This window comes from Felis catus, chromosome B3 (genome assembly GCF_018350175.1).
Source record: "Felis catus isolate Fca126 chromosome B3, F.catus_Fca126_mat1.0, whole genome shotgun sequence".
NCBI classification, from domain to species: domain Eukaryota; kingdom Metazoa; phylum Chordata; class Mammalia; order Carnivora; family Felidae; genus Felis; species Felis catus.
The window spans coordinates 115,718,139-115,737,197 of NC_058373.1; the positions used below are offsets into that span (position 1 = coordinate 115,718,139).

A 19,059-nucleotide genomic window follows, 5' to 3' on the forward strand; every position below is an offset into this window, starting at 1 on the left:
AGACGTATTTAAGCACTGCTACAAACTGTCCATTCTCTGATCTTCCTCCTACAACTGATGCTCCCAAATGGTCAATCTTCCATCAGCCTACGGTGCAGAGGGGGCATGGAAACCTTTACAGTTGTAAGCCACTAAGAATTTGGGACAGTTTATTCCCAGTGCATAATACAGTCTATCTTAGTGGATACTGGTATACAAGTTAAAATATAAAGAGAAATAAAAGAACATAGAATATAACTCCAAACTGTTAGGGGAGAACAGGAATGGAAAATTAAAAATCAATCAAGAAGACTCAGAATAAAGAACAGTCCTCTACACTGAAGAAATAAAATCTTAGGAAAAGCTTGCTACATCGCCCTTCTCTTACTTCGCAACAGACCATTAGAAACTGTCAATAACAATCAATCAAGAAGAAAGTACGTTAGAATAAAAAAAGGAAAACAGAGAGAGAGCAACAGAGGGCAGCAAATAATATGGTAGAAATCAATCTAGATGTACAGTTGAACTTTAAACAACATGGGCCTGAACTGCATGTGTCCACTTATATTTCTTACAGTACAGTACTGTAAATGTATTTTCCCTTCCTTATGATTTTAGTAACATTTTTTTCTTCAGCTTACTTTATTGTAAGACTATAGTATGTAATATATATATAACACACAAAATATGTATTAATTGACTGTTGATGTTATCGGTAAGGCTTCCAATCAACAGTAGACTATTAGTAGTTAAATTCTGGAGGAGTCAAAGTTACATGTGGATTTTTGACCACGTGGGGGTCAGCACCCCCAACCCGTGTTGTTCAAGGGTCAACTGCATTAGTCGTATCTTGGAAGGTTTCTGCATTAATAATCTCCAAATCTCAGTGACTTACAGAATCTGTTTGTTTTTCACACACATTGCATGCCAGTCTTTGGTTGGCCTTAGCTATTCAATCTGGAACCTAGACTGAAGGAATGGCTTCAGTCTGCCACAGGTATGGTGGCAGAAAACAACTCGTTAGAACAACAATGACTCTGTATATACAAGCTTTTACTGAGAAGTAGTACATTTATTTCTACTCACTTCTAATTAGTAAAAAACAAAAACAAAACAAAAACACAAAAGAAATCATTAAGGCCAAGCATCTTAATAGACTTAGATGTCAATGGGGTTATAATACTTTAGTAGGGACAGGCTTAGAAGAGACAGGGATTGTAAGGAGGGGCTGTTAGGAAGGGTCAGGGACAATTTTGATAATAATCTACTATACCAAATATAAAACTGATCCCAATAAATGGAAATTGTCTAGACTATCCAATTTGAAGTCAGTGATTATCACACTGGATTAAAAATAATCCAACCCTCTGCTCTTTATAAGTGCCTCACAAAACACAAGGACAGAAAAAGTGTGAAAGTCAAAGCATGGGAAAAAGAGACTAGGAAAATATTAAAGAAACTTGGGGTAGCTATACTAATGCCATACAAAATAGACTTTAAAGCAAAAAGCATTTCTAGAGATAAAGATGATCACTACATAATGATAAAGGTCTCATCAGAAAAATATAACAATTCTAAACTTTATGGCTTAATAACATAGTCTCAAAATATATAGACGATTTCACTATCATAGAGGAGGATTTTAACTAATGTCTTATAGTAAATTAAATAGACCAAAAAATAAGGATATAAAGAATCTGAGCAACACAATTAACAAGTTAAATGGAAAGCAGAGAAAGAGAAAGAGTGAGAGAGAGAGAGAGAGAGAGAATACTGCACTCAACAGCTGTAGAATATATTCTTTCCAAGCACAAAATATTTATGATCATGCATACAAATGTCAGTAAATTTTCAAAAATTAGTACCACACAGAACACTTACTTAACAACAATAAAATTAAGTCACAAACCAATAACAGATGAGTAAAACTATTCGCACGTGTTTAGAAATTTTAACATTTATTTGTGGGTCAAAAAATGTGGTAATAGAAATCAGAAAATTCTCAGAACCAAATAATGAAGAATGTCATATTCAATATTTGCGTGTAGTCAATATTTGCGAGATGCTGCTAAAGTCTTAGTTTGGGAAAAATGGATAATTGTATGTTCCTAAGTAAACACAAAAGGCTCAAAAGTAACGAACTAATAAGCATTCCAACCTTAGACATTATGGGAAAAATACAGAACAAACTTTACAAGGCACAAAAGATATAATCAAGTTGTTTATTAAGAGAGAAATTACATAAGAAATCTGGGGCCAAACACAAGCCCCTGCATGCCTGTTTTAGACCAATCAGCATATCAACAGTATCTTTTAAGGTCCAAACTTATAACTGTGTAAGAGAAGAAAAAGGGAAAACCCGTCAGGAAGGAGGGGCAGCAGCAGAAGCGAACGGAAGAAGCAAAGCCAAGACTGTGGTTTCAGCTGGGTCTAGCCTCAGCCCCACATCTCCAGGAGCTCTGATGCACACAGCACAGCACAGTCTTTCCCACCTTAGCAGGGGAGTGAGGTTTCTGTATCTCCATAACAGGCATTAGGCAGTCACTGTTTGCAGGCTGTAACAGGGATAAGTAATGCATAACTTCCAGACACCTCCTGGTGATGTTGTTCCAATCTACCAAAGGCAAGCCTCTTGAAAATGTTGCAAGTGCATTAGTAGCATCGTCGCGTGGAGCAGCTGGAGGAGAATGCGTACACCAAGCCAACGAAAGCAAACTCAGGACGTCTGGACACAGCACCAACACTGTCTGCTGTGCTCCACCCCTTGAACCACTCAGGTCCACTTGCTTTACACATTAGGTTCGCTCCATTCTTTGGCAACTTCTCCAGGATTCTGGTTGATTACAATTTCTACGAAAACTTGAAAGAGAAGTTAGTGGGATAAACTATAGCCTCCACAGCTGCCGTCAGTCCTGAGGTCAGAACTGACAAGGATGATTTCCTTTCTTTACTAGCCAGTCTACATTCCCCTCACCCTGTGCTTGCATTTCTGCTGGTCTAGGTGGCTTCCTGTGTGGTACTGTCACCTGAGGGGTCTGAGACTTTGGTTACCATGCTGTTGTCTGGCCACAGTTAAGCTCTGCTTGCCAATTTACAAGGTCTGGATTACCAAGAGTGGCTCACATGAGTGCTACATATAAATCTTCCCTGCTACCAGTATGTAGCAGTAACCTTGCCTTCCCATGAATATCAAATTCAATTACCCCTTCAAGTATGGTAACTCTTTTCTCCTCTTGCTGGTCTATTGGCACAATGAGCATAAAATGACCAGTGGCAGCCAACACCTTAAGTTTAGTGGAACTATTAATGTTTCCCTTATTGGAAGTGTTCCCTTTCTAGAAACCAGGACCTCTAGTTCTTCAACTGAAGAGCCCTAAAGTTTCAGAAACTGGAAGCAAAAGTTTCCCATGTGGGTTGCTGGAACAGAGCGATCCTTCCCAGTCCTTGGTTCCCAGCAGTAACACAGAACCATACAGCCATCACTGATTTAAGGGGAAAATGGCAAACCTTTTCTTTAAAGTGCCAGTCGGTACATATTTTAGACTTTGTGGACCATACAGTCTCTGACCTGACTACTTTGCCGACGTAGCCTAACAGAAGCCACAGACAATATATAAATGATGAGTGTGCTTGTGTCCCAATGACATCATGTTTGTAAAACAGTAGCAAGCCCGATTTGGCCTCTGAACCAGTTCGCCAACCTCTGCTTTAACATATACGTATACTGTATCCTGAAGGAATACCTTTGTAAGACATCACCTTCAAACGGTTGCTTTGGCTGTGTCTCTTTGAGGCCATTTCATTGCTCTTTCAGGCTAGCAGCTTAGCAATGATGTGGGATGTAGTGGGATCAGTGAATCACAGAGACATGTACCCACTGCAGAACCGCTTTTTTTCATAAATCCAGCCCTTTGATCTGAAGTGCCAGTATGTGGGAGATCCCATGTCAGTAAATCAGATACTCTGTGAGTCCTTGAATAGAGGCGCTGACCAAGTTGGTAACAGGCAGGAAAGGTAAACGCACACTTAGAAAACATGTCCATCTTAGTCAAAATGAACTGCTGCCCTCTCCAGGGTGGAAAGGGTCTCACGTAATCACTAAGCGACTCCTCAAAGATTCGCACACTAAAAGGGTCCGGCATCCGTCTCCGTGGTTGACAGGGAGGGTGGGAGCAGTAGCAAGGTCAGCTTTGATGAGGGACGCCATGCTTCTGTGCCCAGGCGGAGCCTTCATCTGTCCGCCATGGCTACTCCATTCATGAATCCATCACATCGGCACTGTGGTGGCCCAAGACCAGGGCAGACTGATATCTGCACTGCAGTCTGGGTAGATGGCAGCTGTTCAGTGATCTCTTTGCAATGATCTCCTGCCCCTTTACTATCCTCTTTCCAGGCAAGAATCAGAGCAACCTCGTATGCAGGGAATAATCGGTCAGGACCTAGACACCAAGTGGTCCAGGTTTAGATGCCAGTCAGTCAGATTACTGTCAGCTGCTTTATTGTTTGTTTTCTTAAGCAGCCTCACTGAGATGTAATTCACATGCCATAAAAGTCACTCATTTTCAACGTATAATTAAATTTATTATATTTCCAGTTGCAAAACCATCATCACAACCTCATTTTAGAACATTTTCATTACCCTAAAAAAACCCTCATGGTCCATTTATACCCATTCTCCAATTATCATTCCCAGCACTAGAGAGCCACCAATTTATTTTCTCTCTCTTTAGATTTGCCTTTTTTGGATATTTAACATAAATGGATTCATACAATATGTGTTCATTTGTGATTGGCTTTTTTCACTGAGTATGATTTTGTAGCTCATCCACGTTGTAGTATGCATCAGTACGTCATTCCTTTTTATTGCCAAATTATATTCCATCGTATGACTCTACCATATTTTGTTTATCCATTTACCAGTTGAGGGATATTTAGATTCCTTCCACTTTTCAGCTACTGTGAGAAATGCTGCTATGAATATACATGTTCAAGTCTTTGTATCAAGGTTATATGTTTTCATTTCTACTGATGATCTTAAGGAAACTGGATTCAGGCACCTTGAGGAAGGAAAGCCTCCAGTCCTATGTGAAGTTAGGCTTAGGTTTGTCCCCTGCTGCTGAGCTGAAGAGGCAGTATCCCCAAGTCCCAACTATTTCATTTTTAGGCAACTAAGGAGCACTCCCAGGATCACCATCATCAGTCAGGGCAGGGCATCTACAAACAGCCTACATACTTCCTTAATGGTGACACCTTCCTTTTTACAATCAGGAACAAGACATTTCTATATAACATTGCGCTGGAGGTTCTAGCCAGTTAAAGGCAAGAAAAAGAGTTAAAAATTACAAGAACTGGAAAGGAAGAATCAGGAGTGTTATTCAGAGATGCGGGGAAAAATCAAAATAATTTACAGATAAATAACTGGAATGAGAGGTGACTGTATTTGGAATCAAAACCAAAACATACAACTCAAGTTCTTTTATATATGCCATCAAAACCCAGCTTTTAAAAGATAAAGCCTAATTTAGAGAGAAGATTACATCTACAATAGTATATAAAAATGAGGTAGCTAGGAATAAATCTAACCAAAAAGGTGTGTGCCCTTCCAGAGGAAAACTGTACTACCTTCTTGAAGGACACTGGAAAAGGCTTCACCCGGTAGGAAGATGTGCTATGTTTATGTGTATGTGTGTGTGTATATATACATATATATGTATATATACACCCAATATTGCAAACAAGTCAGTTTTCAAATTGACTTATAGATTCAATTCAATCTAGTTTTGGTTTTTATTTTGTTTTCTTGGTTGGTGGCTCAATAAACTGTTTCTAAAATTTCTATGAAAAAACAAAGGGCCAAGAATAGTTAGGACATTCATGAAGAAAAAGAATAAAGTAGGAATCTTGTATTAAATATCAAGGCTTATAACTAAGCTATATTCATGAGCCCAAATGGTACCTGTACAGAAACAGACAAAAACAGACTGACAAATGGGAACAGAGAACTTAGAAACAGACCACATATATATGCAAACTTGATTTATGTCAGAAGTGATAAAAATGGATCAGTGGGTTAAGAGCCTTTTGATAAATGGTGCTGAAAAAATTGTTCATCCAAATAGTTAGATATGGAGCCTGGCTGGCGCAGTCTGTATAGCATGCAATTTTTTTTAATGTTTATTTATTTTTGAGAGAGAGACAGAGACAGAGAGCAAGCAGGGGAGGGGCAGAGAGAGAGGGAGACACAGAATCCGAAGCAGGCTCCAGGCTCTGAGCTATCAGCACATAGCCTGACGCGGGGCTTGAACCCACGAACCGTGAGATCATGACCTGAGCTGAAGTCGGATGCTTAACTGGCTGAGCCACCCAGGCGCCCCTGTATAGCATTCGACTCTTAATCTTGAGGCTGTGAGTTCAAGCTCGACATTGGGTATAGAGATTACTTAAAAATAAAATATATTTTTAAAAAAACCAAATAGATATGAAATTGGAAATCAATTTGTCTTCATCAGCCACAGCTAAAACTGTGGATATTGTATGATGCAGAAATTCCACTCCTAGGTACACCTGCTGAAAAGATTTGCACATTTTCACCAGAGTTTATGTAGAAGAATGTTCACAGCATTTTATACATAAGGAAAAGATAAGGGGGAAAATCCAAATGTCCACTAAGAAGAGAATCCACAAGTCACTTGTAATATATTCACACTATAGACATACACTAGAGAAAATTAATGCATGCAGCTCTATGAATCAAAACTTCTAAACATTAACCGGAAAAAGTGCCCAAATAGTTTATACAACATGATTTCATCTATATTGAGTTAATAAACACATAAAACAATATATAATTTAGGAAAACTTACATCTGTGCTTAAAATATAAAAATAAGGGGAGTGATAAATCATCAAATATCTCAAATGCCGTGATGACTGGAGGTAGGGGACTGGTTTATGCAGGGTAAGTCATGAAATCAGGTAAAGCACTTCAAATACAGTGGTGATATTCTGTTTCTTGGTTGGGTGGTAGGTCTAGAACTTTTTTAAATTGTTGCTTCTATACTTTAAACATATTAACATTCCTTCACATGCATTAAATTCAATATTTAATAAAATTGTTGCATACACATTATAGGGTCAGGATGGACCCCAATTCAAATCTGATTGAAACATGGACACAGACACCAAGAAGGTATGAAAAGGTTTATTAATCATATAATAAGGCTTTCTGGGGAGAACAGGGTGGTTCCCAAGCAGGCCCAAAAATGGCTTGAGAGAGCAGGAAAAGATCGGTGTAAGGCTTTTATGGTGACTAGGAAAGGTGACTAGAACAAGGGTTCCCAGGCCTGCTGTGACGTTCCACAGGCACAAAGGAAAGATCACTTTGGCTTTCTTATCAGTTTGTCCATGTGTGGGACAGGTGGTGAAGAAGGAGAGGGGAGGTTCAAAAGATGTCAGTTAAACATTAGAAAATGGAGTTACACTCTTTATAACAAAAATATTTTAAACAAAACTGTAACCAAAGGAAACAAAAGGGATATTTGCAACTGTAACAAAGGAAACAAAAGGGATATTTGCCATTTTGGAAGTAATAGATCTGTGTTGGAAGGAATATTACCTCTCCCAGAAACCACTTCTCCCATTCTTCTCCCAGGAATATCCCACTAGAGGAATAACTATGGTCAAACAAACTTTGTAGAAAATTTAAATCCTTTACTATTCCACAGAAGAAACTCAGTAGCAAGAGGAATTATTATAATAACATAAACTTAGATATCAAGTCTTGTGGAGTGAAAAGAATGAGAATTGCTCATGATGTTTAAAAGTTCTTGAGATTATGCAGTATTATAAGTATCAGCTGGGCCTCTCTGGTACCTGAGCTGAGCCCAAAAGGAATCATTTGCTTTACCACCATGGTAGTGAAGAAATTCTGCAACTCTTAACCCACTAATTGCAAACGAGTACCAAGCCTGAAGCCTTCTCCCCAAGTAAAGTATTTCCTTCCTACTGAAAAGACATAGACAATGAATCATAAGTACGTCAATTTTTGAGACACCTACTGGGTACAGCTGCAGACATAAAGATGAAAAAGAAGTAATCTATGCTCTTTAGGGGCTCACAGTTTCTTGTATTACTTTTGTACCCTAAGGTGTGAAAATGTAGACTTACAGAAAACCTACGGCCAGACTGATGGCTCAAATGATAAAATAATTCATCAGATTGTTTTCAACGTACTTCAATACTAAGGAATACACGAGAACCATTACAAACTGTATCTACTGCATGATGAATGCTCGCAGAAGGAAATATACATGCATAAGAAAATTCTTAATCAACAGGTTGGGAGTGAATGATAAGACCCTGAGAACACAGGTCAGTGGAGCTAAAGGTGAAGGAACAGATAGCTAAATTTCTCTGCATTTATAACCATGAAAAATGTGGGATGGGCAGAGAACAAGAGGAGAGTAAATTTAAACAGGAAATGTTTGAGAAGCTTTCAGGAACAGAACTGTATACCCTGAAATTGTAAGCTGTGGGCACAAATGAAATGCAACTCCCTCCATTTCCCCCATCTTTAGTACAGCATTCTACACACCCACACACACCCATAAAACTTTTGAGTAGGGCTCTGTTGGGCAGAAAGAAAGAAGGGCCAAACATCTGGTTTCATCTACAGTATCAGGTGAGCACAATTATAATATTGTAAAAATACTTATGGGCCAAGTGGTATCCTAAGCTCTCTACATACACTAATATATTTAAGAGTTCTATAGTAACTTATTTAATAATGCTCAAGGCAAACCTATAGGGTAAGCAGTAATATTTTTACCATTTCCTAAGTGAGACATCAAAAGCACAGAGAAGTTAAGTAATTTGCCCAAGGTTGTAGCAGCAGCTAAGAGACAAAACTGGCTCTGGGTGGCAGCAATATGGAGAGCACGTATCCAAATCCTAACCAGAGTTGGAGCATAACAAGCCAGCTCCCCCGCAACAGGAATGTTGGGAGAGCTGGCCGACTGAGGACCACAGATGTGCAGAGGAAGGTGAGAGGAGACAGACTCAAGATGACCACCGGACAGAAGTGCAGAGCAAAGGCCCCATGAGCCCAGCAGTCTACACTGATGTCCCCCAGAACAGAGGGCCAGTTCTGACAATGTGTACCATGGCCCGGTCTTTTTGGGAACACCTGAGGGGCATGACTGAGGAAAGCCTAAGGTCCTACCATTTACCAGATGGGGCTGCTGAAGACCAAGAAGCAAACCGAACAAACTTCTCAGACGATCTCTACCCAGGACCCTTAACCACGGTGTCCTCCAGTACATTGTATGCTCCCGGTGCATAAATGTATAAATATATGTGTGTACATTTAATATCATTTCTTTCCACGTAAGACATATGCCTTAACTCCTTTCTTGGGTGTTACTTTCCTTTTAGATTCCTTTCATGTCCACACTTTTGTCTCCAAGCAAGTGACTTGGGTATTTTGCTGAAAATCTTTCAGCAAAGATCACCATTTTTCTAAGACAGCTTTCATTCCTGTTTGTTAACTTCTATCCTGGTGGCCACCACCCAGGTTCATATCCTTATCCCCTTATTCCTGGACCATCTGCTCACTGGTCTCTCAACTTCACCTTCTCCAAGTTATTACTGCCCCTTTTGCCCTACACGTTTAGTGAATTTTCTGATTCTGAAATCTTCAAGGGTTTCCACTGCCAATGTGAAAAAGGTTTATGACCTTAACCAACTTAGTCTTCTCTCTCTAATTACCACTCCATTCTCTACCTCCCTTAACTGCAAAATACTTCTCAGAAGTTTTCCACATTGGCTGTTTCACTTCCTTACTTCCCATTCTCTCTTCAATCCACTCTAACTCACCCTTATCTCTATTCCTCCTCGGAAATGACTTTCGTAAACCCTGACAACCTTCACATGGCCAAACTCAATAATCAGTTCTCTATTCTCTTCTCACATAAAGTCCCAAGCATCTGGCACAGGTGGATACTGTCTTCTTGAAAAATTTTCTTCCCTTGCGTTCTATGTATGATGCCATTTCGGGATAAAACCTGTATGGGTTTTGGTTTTACTCTGATTTTTTTACCAAGCCTCCTTTGAAGCATATACTCATTTGTCTTCTATCCTCTTCATACTTCCACCTTCTTAAGAATATTGATCTTGCCTTATATTTCAACATAATCAGCTGCTTACTAATACAAACATGCAAATACCAAGACCTCAGAAAGTTTCCTCTAACACAACAGACTGGTGGCTCTGTGGCTTAGTCAGACCTGTTATCTTTCCTGAGTATCTGCTCAGTTGTCCTGAAAGTAACACTACCCCTTTTCAAGGTTAAATTCCCAGAACTGATCACTTCCTCCTCTGTGCTGCCTATGTCATGCCCTTAGGACTCTCAAAGCCCCCAAACCCTCCGTTTCACTCACTGGCCTATAGATCTGCCTTTATCCACAGATTAGAATTTGAGAGTTCCTTGAAGGCATACAATGTGTCTGGGTGTGTGTGTGTGTGTGTGTGTGTGTGTGTGTGTGTGTATGTGTGTGTGTTTCTGATAATTTGCTCAGTGCCCACAACTCAACAGCCATCCAAATAATTGATGGAAAACACTTGGATGAAATGAACCAGGCCAGGAGGAGCAATAAGAGAAGTTGATGGTTGCTACAGAAGCCTGAGAAACAGGAGAGCTGGCTGGTCACCCTGCCCTGGCTTGCCTACAGTGAACATAAGCTTGTTCATGAGCTTTGAGTATCTGGCTGTTACAAGCACCTCTGGGGTGGGGAAATGTGCTCCTCAGAGGCTTCACACACTGTTCCCATCCACATCCTCTCCTCATTTGGCTGAAGAAAAAGCGCTGAGGCAAAAAGGCTTGAGTTGAGTCTCAGATTCACCATCAACTAGGAGGACATTTCAGAGCCACAAAAGCCCATCTGTCAGATGTAAATGACTGTCTGGATTCAAAAGGCCATTGTAAAGCTCAAATGAAGACTCAGCTCACTGTGCACTCTTACTCACAGTTTATTTCCAGATCTTAGCAGAGTGCCTAGGATACAAATGGTGCTCAGTAATATTTGTTAAACCAACAAAATGAGATCAACCTGTTCTGTCTTCTATTTCCCCCATACTGGTGACCAGCACAACTCAGAAATCTTGGAACCTCACTCACTGAAGTTTCATGCTCTTTGTCAATGCCACTTCTAACCTGTCATCCTATCTGGTTAGTTTCATGTTCTACTCCAGCTCTATATGCCTCAGTTAGCATCCTCACCCTTCTTCATGTGTTTTTCATTCTACTGATAATAGAGTTTTTGGCTGATGCTAGTTTTTTACTGCTATGAAGTATGCGGCGATGAACAATCTCATTCACGTATCTTGATGCACAGGCACACGTTTCTGTTTCCAAATTGATTGTGCCAATTTATACCCCATCAGCAGTGTGTGAGATTTTTAGTTATTCCACATCCTTGCCAATTCCTACCATTTTCCTCTTTTAAAAAAATATTTTAGCGGTTCTGCTACATGTGTAGTGGTATCTCATTGTGGTTTTAATTTGCATTTCTTTCTCTGATTAATGAGGCTGAGCCCTTTTCACATTTGTATTGGCAACTTGGATATCCTCCTTTGTGAAAGCTTTGTCCTTCTACTTTTGATTCATAATTCATAAGTCCATTTTATATTATGGACACAGCCCTTTATTGACTTTATGTGTAGCAAATATCTTCTCCCAGTTTAAAGCTTGTCTTTTCTCTTTCTTAAAGTTATCTTTTGATGAACCTAAGTTCTTCATTTTGGTATTACCCAATTTATCAATATTTTCTTTTATAGTAAACTGCTTTATATATATATATATATCCTATTTAATAATTATATTATTTATAATTATTTATACATATATCCTATTTAATAATTATTTTTCTAGGGGCACCTAGGTGTTTCAGCCAGTTAAGCATCAGACTCTTGATTTCAGCTCAGGTCTCAATCTCACGGTTTGTGAGTTCAAGCCCCATGTAGGGCTCTGTGCTGACAGTGCAAAGCTTGCTTGGGATTCTCTCTCTCTCTCTGCCTCTCCCCACCTCACATATGCGCTCACTCTCTCTCAAAAATAAATACACTTAAAACATTATTTTTCTGCTCTTAACTAATATATTATCTAATATTACCTAAAATTTCAATAATCCCTTACATGGAGATGTATAGCTAATGAAATACTAATTTTATGTGGTAATAGGATAGGAATCATTTTTTTTTTTTTTTGCCACGTGCACATTTCTTTGTCCTAGCACTATATACCTAGAAGTTCTTCCTTTACTTTGTGCTCTATGTTTTTAATTGTTTTCATAAATCAGGTATTGATATGTATGGGTCTTCTCCCTGTAATCTGCATTATTTTTTGGCCTTGGCTATTTGTCTATCCTTGCACATATACCTTAATTACCGTCTTGGGCAAATCTCAGCCCTTTGAATTCCCATCATAAACTTTAGAATCATCTTCTCAAATTTCACAAAATAGTTGCTGGGAATGTCACCAGTGTACACTGAATTTATAGATCATGCTGGATTGAGATATCTGTATGATTTCGAATCCTATAATCCATGAAATGGTAGGTACATCATACATTTATTTTAGGTCACTTTTTAGCCTCAATAATATTTTCTATTTTAGTTCTTGAATGCCTTTTATTTGATGCAAAATACTGGGTATTTTTATGCTAATATATATGGTATTGTTTCTAAAACTAACTTTCATTTTTTTTTACCCTGGTATATAGAAATACAATTGATTTTTGTCTTTTGATCTTGAAATGCAAACCTGTTAAACTCATTAATTCTAAAAACTCATTTGTGGAGCTTTTTGGATTTTTCACACAATCACATTCAAATAATGACATTTAAAATTTTCTTTCCGATCTTTTAACAATTATTTTCATTTTCTTGCTTTACTGGATTGGCTAGGACTTCCAGTACCTTGTTGAATATAAGTGGTAGGGATAGTGTGGGAATCCCTGATCTAATCTCAAAGGGAATGACTGCAACATTTCGCCATTAAGCCTGACATTTGTTGTAGGTTTTCTTATAATCTGGCATCAGAAGAAAAGTTTTCCCCTCCATTTTTAGTACTATTGGTAGCCAGACAACCTAAAGATATTCCCTCACTGTTTTTATAGTTATTTTCCTTATCACTGGTTTTCAGCAAATTGTTTGTGATATGCACTTATGACTATTACTGCTATTACTATTCTGTATGTAGTTTGTAACAATTCTTGAATTTGCCGCTTGATGTCTTTCACGAGATGTGGCAAATTCTTAGCCATTAGTTTTTTCAAACGTAGCTTCTGCCCCATTCATTCTGGACTTGCTTTCCAGAACTTCGGTTATGAATAGGGAAAGGGTTAACATTAGGCGAGGAGAGATAAGGGAGCCTCGGGGAGGCAGACTGCAGGTGCAAGTGGGAGGCTGAAGAAGCGGCATATTCCAGACCTGCCTGGGCTAGGCGCCGTGAGTGGAGCCTCACAAACTCTCTGATAAGGTCAGGGACAAAAATCCTTGACGGCTACCCAGTCAGGACCTCTCTCACTCTCGAGAGCTTTATACTTTCCCTCGATAAACTCTATCGCTTTGTTCACTCTCTGTTGTCCGCGAGACTCATTCTTCCACTCCTTCCGCTCGCCTTTAACAGTTATATGTAGATTAGACATTCTCGTGGCGTCCTCTTTGTATTTTACCTTCTCACCACTATTTTTCACCATTTAGGGTCTCCATGTTTTATTCAGGATATTTTTTTCAGAACTTTCTTTCAGTTCGGTAACTCTCTGTTCAGTTGTGCTTTGTTTCTCATTATTTTACCCACTAAGTTTTAAGTGTTTGTTATTATTTTTTCATATCACGGTATCTCTTGGCTCTTTTTCAAATCTACTATGTCTTTGATAGTTCCAGTTCTCTGCCAAAATTAAACATCTTGACTTTTATCATCTCACATCTATTCACACAGCTTTCTAAGTCTCTGGCTCGTAACTCCAACAGCTACAGTCCTCGTGAACCTAACACTTGTTGTTTCTGCTCGTTCTTGTTTCTGTTACATGTTACCTTGTCTCTTTGTGTGCCTAGTTATTTCTTTTCAAATTTTATCTAACATTACATTTCCAAAATTAGAATTAATCTGTGACCTAACAGTGTTAACATTCTCCAGAAAGAATTTCACTTTTTCTTTTCCCGCCAGTGGCTAGAGGCAACAGTAATCCAAAATACCTTGATCCAAATTCAGGGACTGAGACAATGTGTGTGTGTGTGTGTGTGTGTGTGTGTGTGTGTGTGTGTGAGTTTATTTATTTTTGAAAGAGAAAGTGTGAGCGAGGGGCAGAGAAAGAAGGAGACAGAGAATCCCAAGCAGGCTCTGTGCTGTCAGCGTAGAGTCGGATGCTTAGCTGACTGAGCCACCTAGGCACCCTGAGATAATGTTTTTTAAATTTTTTATTTAATTTTTTTAACGTATATTTATTATTTATGAGAGAGAGAGAGTCAGAGTATGAGCGGGAGAGGGGCAGAGAGAGACAGAAAGAGAGAGACACACACACAGAATCTGAAGCAGGCTCCAGGCTCTGAACTGTCCATACAGAACCCAACCCAGGGCTCGAACCCACCAACTGTGAGATCATGACCTGAGCCAAAGTCGGACGCTTAACCGACTGAGCCACTCAGGCACCCCTGTGGGGCTTTTATAAGGGCACTGATCCCATTCATGAGGGCTCCACCCTCATGACCTAACCACTTCCCAAAGGCTCCACCTCCAAAGACCATGATCACGTGGGGATTACGTTTCAACATGAATTTGGGGGGGGAGATACGAACATTCAGGCTATGGCAGAAATACTCCCAGGGGAAAAACAACACCAAATTCCATACTCAGCTCTCTGGATTCCTTTCCTCTCTCCATTCACAGCCTGATAATCCTTTATCTTATTATATCTTGTATGCCTCATGTAGATTTTCTATTGTAAAATCGACCTAGATTTTCTGGTTTTCTCAGAGTTTGATCTGAATTACCTGGTCTATCACTATTGACTGTGGAAGCCCTGTAGTCATTTCTTTAGTTGTCGGTTTTCCCCCACTCCACTGTAAATTCCTTGGTCATTTCTGCAGGACCAGATCCTGTCAGCTAGCAGATGCTTTATAAACGTTTATATCAGTCTAGGTTACTGCTTTCAAGTGTGAAACAGATTCTTAGTGATCTAAGCTGCTCGCACAATCTGGGAAGGTCAGAGAGCCAACCACAGTCACTCTAAGGCCAGAACAAGCCTGGCTCCACAGATGGTCCAGGGCAGATATGGGCGTTGCTGCTGACAGGCCCAGGCACTGCAGACTGTATCACAGATCTCACTCACCAACACTGGATTCTGGGCACTGGTATTACAGTATTGCTGCTGCTAAACAGGAAGACCCTCAGGGAAATGGATGGAAATAGAGAGTGGGGAAAGCTGAGGAAGGGAGGGCAAGACAAGGGCCTGACGTTTTGGAGAAACCTGGCTCTGTCAAGGAATTGACAAGGAATTCGATCTCTTTTCAAACACTGAGCTAGAAATCCTGTAGAACTGGAAAGTAGAGGTTTACTGATGCCAAAGTGAATTATACCATTTCCAAAGACTGAGCAGATGATACAAATGAATAAAAGGACCCAGAAAGATAGATTCCACTGTGACCACCCCAGCCCTCCTCTTCCTTGCCCTGTAATGCCCTGCTTGAGAAGACCATGATCTGTTTCACATATTCTTCTTTTCCAAAGACCCCATACCCCTTACCATGGTCTGAGCGATTTAAATTCCACTGCTTTTCAAAAGGATTTCTTCAAAAAATAAAAATAAAAATAAATAATAACAGAAGGATTTCTTCAGAAACTGCTATGTGAGCCAAGGGTCCCAACAACCTCTAGGTCAGTGCCTTTCAAGTAGATTAGACTTGTTAATAAAAATTATTATATTTCTCACCTGCTTCGATACAGCTTTAATAATAAGAGTGTTTCTTCAGAAGCACAGGACTCTGCAGGGACTATCCTCTGGTTTTCAGCCATCCTGCCCACAGGGCATTCATTCCAAAAAGGAAGGAGTAACTCTCAAGAGGCCTAGGATGGTCGGACTTCGCCATAAAGAACTCCTTTTTGTTGCTGTTGCTGAGAGACAAAGAGAGAGAGAGAGAATATGAATCTCATGGAGTTGGAGGCTCCATGCTTAGGGAGGCCCGACATGGGGCTTGACCCTGAGATCATGGCCTGAGCCCAAATCAAGAGTAAGACACTCAACCGACTGAGCCACGCAGGCACCCCAAGGACTTTTTTTTTTTTTTAATACACTTCGCTATTTGCCAAAAGATCTGTGAGCAATAAGATATGAGGGAAATACCCGTTATCCCAAAGCCAGGAGACCACTTCATCTCATTGCTTAACTGAGTTTTAGGAGGTTCCTAGGCAGTCTGGTATCTTCTTTTCCCGTTTAAAGTCCTTCTATAATTGTCTGCTATATTATGTCCGGGGATTTTAGTTGTTCAGAGGGAGTACCAGGGGACACTCACGCTCCGTCTTGGTCAGAACTAGAAGCCCTCTCCCCATATATTTTTAAAGTGATATCATCCTAACACATAGATATAAATAAACAAAGGCCAAAGCTTTCTTTTAGATAAATAAACTACCTCCTTTTTTCGTTTCTTCAAAATTACAAATAACAGTGTAAAGAACATCTGATAAATATTTACTTTGCAGAGGCGGAAATGTGAGGTCAAAAGGCATACCCATTTTAAATTTTGATAAATGTATCAAATTCATCTCAAATTTATTAATACCAACAGTGAATGCGCATATTTGTAGACATCTTCACTAATCATTTCACTAATTATACATTATCAAATGTTTTAATCTTTGACAATCCAACACATAGAAAATACTATTTAAATTCTCACTGACTCATATTTCATTAAGTTTGAAAAGAATTTAAGTGTCCAGTGGTACCTTGTGGATAAGTTTTATCTCATTATTAAACAATTTAAAAAGGTTTTTTTAAATGTTTATTTATTTTTGAGAGAGAGGGAGAGAGCGCGAGCAGGGGAGGGGCAGAGAGAGAGAGAGGGGGAGACACAGAATCGGAAGTAGGCTCCAGGCTCTGAGCTGTCAGCACAGAGCCCAACATGGGACTCGAACCCATTAACTGCTCGTTCATGACCTGAGCGGAAGTCAGACCCTCAACCGACTGAGCCACCCAGGTGCTCCTTAACCATTTTAAGGAGATGATGTATATGATGATGTATATGTAAAAGCTTATCATTTGCTTTTCAAACATATTTAAGATGTCTCATTTTTTTAATGGAAGATTGTGATGATAATGTTGATCCTTATTTGTGAGATATTTCTACCTTTTTTCCTGTCACACTTAGATAGGACTTCCCCCAAACAATAAAAATATTCTTGTGGTAAGAAGGATGCTCCCCCACCACTCCCAAAGATATCCACATTCTAATCACTGGAAATTGTGCATATCTTTTCCTACACAGCAAAAAGGAATTAAGGTTGCAGATAGAACTAATGCAGCTAACAGGTTGGCTACAGATGAGAAAATACGAGATTTAGAAAGTAGCAGGTCACTGATGATCTCAGCGAGGGAAACTGAGGAACAGAGAAGAAGCTGAAGCACCAAAATCCGTATGTTTCCAAGAGCATTATCTGAGAAGGAAAGGAGAAAATTATTAGTGTGTCCCTGGTACTTTAAAACCCTCTTCTGAATGTTGTTCCATAAAGATTAGCAACATTTATCAGAGGATATAATCTACCTTGAAGATGTTATAGTAATTATGGGCTTTATGTAATAACATGCTGCTCTTTACATAATATTGCTACAAGGAAAAGTGGATGCATGACTTGAGTTCATTCCAGTAATTTTGCTACGCTTATGAGCACTCAATCTAATATTTTCTGTCTGCCTGACTCCAACTATGCCAACAGGTTAATTAGTATATCTGACACACGACCGAAGATTTTATAATTTTATAATCCTTCCCAAACGCACACCATGTTGTGCTTACAATTAAATGGCCTTTGTCCACGGCCTAATTAGTATAATTGGACTTAACTCCGATTGGAATGCCTACCTCGCCGCCCGCAGCTTTAACCAAATTATTGTGTTTATGGACAAGGCGGCCACGGAAAACAACCTGCACAAGGTCACGCAGCAAATCAAAGGAGTGGTGTGGATTCCAACTGAGGTCTAACTGGTTCCAAGGCCTAATCGTTCCATCGTTATACCAATGTCAACTTGCACTCCCTGGAGCAATGGAACAAAGTCCCCATTCTCAGGGCACTCGGTGTAGAAGGGAACACAGAACACAAAAGAGTATCATGTGAGCAGTACTGACACAAAGAACGACACAGCCATCGCTTTGGGAATCCCTACCATTTGGCAGGCGTTGGGCTGAATGCTTCATACATCCTTTGGTCAGCTACGTGAAATACGAATCAAGTCCATTTCACAAACCAGGAGACTGACGCAGGGAGAGGCCGAAAATCGCACAATTATTAAGCAACCGCATCGAGTCCCCCGTGACCGCAGTCCGCAGGCTTGGCCAGTACCCACACCGGGGTTAAAATCTGGCTCTGACGTACGTTAATTCTGTTACCTCCGGCAAGGGTCGCCCTCGACGCGGGCTGCCTTAAAACTCTCACTCCCCGGACCATCCCTCGAGCGCCAGGGTCCGGCTCTTCCGCCCGCTGCGACACCCGTTCCCTGCATCCGCCCGCCCACCTCTTCCTCACGTCTCTCTGCTCTCACCTCGCCACCTCCATCACCAACAAGGGGCCTCGCACCAGCGCGTGTGCAAACACGGCCGAGCCGTCCGACGCGGGCCCAGCGCGCCTCCCGGATCTCAGCAGCTCGGGCTCCCCCGCGACGAGGACGCCGTACACCGCCAGGCTGGCCCGCAGCCGCCGAGCTCGCCGTCTTCTCCGGACCGACCCCCGCCAGGCAAAAGCAATCGATCCCTCGCCACAAACTGGCGCCTCCGCCCGGAAGTGAAGCGGCCACGCTTTGGTTCCGGCGCCTTG

General features: G+C 40.4%; 1 long non-coding RNA gene across 9 annotated transcripts in view; it reads right to left on the minus strand.

The window, feature by feature from the left end:
* The window catches only part of LOC102901064, a 56,070-nt gene extending 37,093 nt beyond the window's left edge, over positions 1 to 18,977 (minus strand). For 2 of the 9 annotated variants that reach the window (XR_006599758.1, XR_006599756.1), the window contains exons 1-2: positions 18,788 to 18,971; positions 15,965 to 16,146 (exon numbers count right to left, since the gene is read on the minus strand). This is a non-coding gene — a long non-coding RNA (uncharacterized LOC102901064). Of the gene's footprint in view, positions 1 to 15,964; positions 16,147 to 17,558; positions 17,686 to 18,412; positions 18,703 to 18,787 lie in introns of those variants that run through there. The other 7 variants (XR_002743169.2, XR_002158766.3, XR_002158762.3 and 4 more) reach the window with 7 other exon arrangements.
* Between the last annotated feature and the right edge of the window lie 82 nt (positions 18,978 to 19,059).